The sequence below is a fragment of the Sinocyclocheilus anshuiensis genome, unplaced genomic scaffold (genome assembly GCF_001515605.1).
Source record: "Sinocyclocheilus anshuiensis isolate Anshui unplaced genomic scaffold, SAMN03320099.WGS_v1.1 scaffold75, whole genome shotgun sequence".
In the NCBI taxonomy this organism is placed as follows: domain Eukaryota; kingdom Metazoa; phylum Chordata; class Actinopteri; order Cypriniformes; family Cyprinidae; genus Sinocyclocheilus; species Sinocyclocheilus anshuiensis.
Window position 1 is genome coordinate 1,009,070 of NW_015549634.1, and position 4,646 is coordinate 1,013,715.

Genomic DNA, 4,646 nt, shown 5'->3' on the forward strand with positions numbered 1-4,646 from the left:
GTGTGAGAGAGAGAGAGTGTGTGTGTGTGTGTGTGTGTGAGAGAGAGAGAGTGTGTGAGAGAGAGAGAGAGAGTGTGTGTGTGTGTGTGTGAGAGAGAAAGAGAGAGAGAGAGCCGCTGCGGACCTCAAGCAATCCAATTCATCAATTAATGCTGATTGTGATTAATTTCTTCAGGATTCTGTGATGAACAAAGTGCAATTAACGGTATTTAGCCTATTTGAAATAATTTGTAACATTGTAAATATCTTTACTGTCACTTTTGATCAGATCAATTCGATTTGTCATCAATTAGCTAATGTTGACATTTAGGAAAAACTGTCTTCTACTAGATTAAAAATGTAAAATAATAATAATAACAACAACAACAACAACACAATTTTTAGACATTTAACATAATAGCCTAATCTCAAGGTATTCTTATACCATTATAGGATATGAATAAGGTAATTATTAGAAAAAAAGTCCTAATCTTGCATTTATTTGATCAAAAATACAGTAAAACTGTAATATAATCAAATATGGTACATTTTCAGCATCATCTTCAGCATCACATGATTCTTCAGAAACATACTAATATGATTTGCCATCATAGGAAAAAAATAGATTTTAAAGTATATTCATAGCAAACAGTTATTTTAAATTGTAATAATATTTATTGTATTTTTTGATAAACAAAGACTTTTTTTAGGAACACAAATGTCACCTGTTATGTCAAATGCCCCCTCGTTTACCATCATTTTACCATGGTACCACCACAGTACCACAGGAATTACCCTTACAACTTACAACAAAGTTCTGTGATGATACCATGGTACAGTAATAGTATTAGCAGTAATTCCATGATACTTTTATATTTATCATGGTACTGAATACCTGGCAAGCAGCCAGAGACTCATCGCGCCTTCAAAATAATCCAACTGAGGTGCATAGACCAAAACAAGTTTCCCAAAGGTGAAGAGCTTGAAAAAAGTCCGCACACTCAAACATCGAAGAGTCACAAGTGAGATGAAAACAATATAATATGTAAAGCAATGGATAATCTACATCAAATTAGAGAATAATGGTTGTCTGTTGGAGTTAACAAAAGTACAATTCATAAAAAACAAGACAACTGAAGTTCTTCATTTAATCCCTTCGGATATACACAGTCCATATAATAGATCCACTTAGCTTCACATTGTAACAGTCTTTTGTTAGAATCACCACCTCTTCTTGAACTGATCAATCTCTGAATACCTGTAAATCTCATATCACTAAGTTTATGGTCAGCATCCGCAAAATGTCTGGCTACAGGAGAATGAATATCCTTCCTTTTAATAGAGCTCCTGTGCTCGTTGATGCGGGTCTTTAATTGACGATTACTCTTGCCAATTTATTGTAGACCACATGGGCATGAAATAAGATAAATAACAAAAGATGATGAACAAGTGATGTCTCTCTAATTTTGAATGTTTTCTGAGTGGTGGTGCTAGTGAAAGAATCCGTTTTAATTGCATTTTCACAAGCTGAACAAATCCTGCATGGGAAGAAGCCAGTGGAATGATCCAAAGTCACATATTTGTTCTCCTTAATGAAGGTATCAGAACTGACTAGATGATCTCTATGTTGCGTCCCCTATAATATGAAAAAGGTGGAGGCACCTTGAAGATTCTATATCCAATGTCATCAGCTCTCAGTACATGCCAGTGTTTATTGATGATAGACTTTATTGTCTGACTATGAACAGTGAAGGTTGTACAACACATATAAGGAGGTCTTTGAGATGTCTTGGATTGTGATTTAACTGGTGTAGATTTTACCTTCTTGTTACTTTCTTGATTTAAACTCAGAATTGCGAGAGATAAACTCAAGAATTACGAGAGATAAACTCAGAATTACGAGAGATAAACTCAGAATTACGAGATATAAACTCAGAATTATGAGATATAAACTCAGAATTACGAGATATAAACTCAGAATTTTCAAATAATCCTGTTTTTATGTATCTGGGCCATTTAGTAATTCAAACTCTTTCCAGGTGTCAAAACGTACAGTTTGGAAAACTGTATTTAAACATATTTATGATCCCAGAAAATCGATATGGAATTTAAAGAAACAGACATAAAGAACACTTCTGCAGCTGGCAGTATATCGATCGATACAGTTTAACCCATTTCAAATGAAGGTATATTTCAAATAAACCTGATTGCCGTGACAATTGAGATGTTATTAAAAGAATAACCTCATGAAAATAAGGAAAGCATTGCGTTCAACAAAAGCAAAGCAGCAAGGTTTATGTATGTAAGCTATTAATTTAATCTTTTACTAATTGACAATAATTCCACAATATTATATTTCAACCCAGCAGACTTCAACAGCTCTTTGAGAATGAAACAGATGTGAATGGATTTTCTGTGACATGATGTGCGACTATAAAGCGCTTGCACTTCATCAAAGACATCTGAAGATAATAAACGAGAAACACTCATGTACTGAGGTTTGCAGAAGCGCTGTGAATGAGCGCTGGAGGTTGCAGGTAGGCAGAAGAAGCCCACGGCCTTAACTCAACGCTCATTTATTGAGTGGGAAGATGTGAAATCAGGTTGGAGTTCACTGCCTCTCGATATGAAATAAAAGCGTCTGTTGGCAGCATTTTTCAGCTGAAAGAACATCATTTACTTCATACGGCTCACTGCAAACCTGGAGGAGATGATGAAAATCACTGACACCATCGCTCCTGATGAAAGAGAAATTCTGCTGTGCATTACATTCAACTATAACATAAAGACCCGAGCTGAGAGAGTGCTCTCAATGGGAGAAGAAATCATACCTGCAAAATCCTGATCATCTAATATCCACAATGATCTCGGCTGACAGCTCGACTCATGCAGTTGTTGTTTTTAACTTGTAGTGTAAATATGTGCATATTTAAATGTAATATTTTAATTATTACATTTAAATATACACATACGTATTTACACTATAAGTGTAAATAGTCAAATCACTACAGAATGGTGAATTTATATAGTGTGTGTGTGTGTGTGTAATGCAAAGAATGAAAACAAATTTAACAACTTTATATCGCATTTGCATTTTCTAATTTCACTTTGATGTACTTTTGTTCTTCCCAGCATGTTGATAATTCAAACCGTGTAGAACAACAAAAGAGAGAGATGCATTCACGTGCAGCCAGTCAGTCAGACAGATCTGCATGTAAACTGTGTTTCTAAAAGCGAGGCGTTTTATTTTGTTCATGCTGTGATCAGCAGCGAGTCGAGGGAAACGCTGACGCCTCTCAGGCGATTTCTGCGTCCCACGAGGAGAAACTCAGCAGATCTGAGTCATGATTCCAGCACACACATTCAGAGGACCTGCTCAAAAACCAGCCCACTTCATAATACTGTGCATATTAGTGAACCTGAACCTCATTAGTCCCAGATCTCCAGTCAAGTCCCCTGAAACGACTGAAGGAAGAGAGAGTGAATCACTAATTAACCAGCAGAGAAACAACATGACATGATCAGAACTGCTTAGTGTTTTCTTAATATAATTCATAATAATTAATGTAATATCACATGATGATTTAAAATACGACAAAACAAGCATTAAAATCAGCTGAAAACAACTAAAAATCTAATCTATTTCTTATTTTTTTTAGTTCATCCCTTCAAAAGAACCAGGATTCTCACAATCAATTTTTAGACCTGGAAAATCTTAAGACGCTGGGCATTTGTATAATGAACATAAAATTTCATGCCAATTAAGCTCTACAATATTTTTTATTGGATAGAAATTTAGTGTATTTTTTTTTTTTTAAGATATTAAAAATATCATTTTTAAAAATTGTAAAAATAAAATATTACAATTATTTTATTAAAATATTTGTATCCTTATTCAGTAAATAACGAACTGGAAAAGTCATGCAAACTCATTGGTTAAAAAAGATTTCTAGTTCTGAAAAAAAATAAATAAATCATACAAATTAATAAAATCATAAAACGCTATGCATCTGTGTAATTATTATACTTTTTTCTATGCCAAGTTCTAAAATATTCTATTGGATAGAATAATATAGATGATATCGTGCTTTAAAAAAAAATATTAAAAATTAAAATTATTTTCTTAAAATATTTTTAATCTCTATGCAGTAAATAATGAACAACTAGAGAAGTCATGCCAAATCATTGGTTAAAAAGATTTTTAATTCATAAAATCAAAAGGTTATGCATCTGTATAATGAATAAGCATTTTTCTATGCCAAGTTCTAAAATATTTTTATATTTTATTGGATAGAAATTGAGTTAAAATATTTTTGAAAAATATTATATTTTTTTTATTTAAATGTTTGATCATTTTATAATTTTTTATGTATTTTAAATGCTAAAAATGTGATATATAATGTGTATATATATATATATATAAATAAGTGTATATAATTCAGAGGCAGATTCATAGCTTGTTTCCTCAGTCTTCTGTCACTTACAGTAATGCAGTCGTGTCTTTATTAAAGTCATGATCTCATTTGTTCTGAATGTATTGGTGCATTTGGTCCATTTATAACGAGCCACTAATTACATCCTGGCAAACAAGCATTTTTAGTGGAACTCTTTCCAAATATGTGAAGTATTAGAGTGTCTTTGAAGATGCTGACTTAAATGAGCATCTT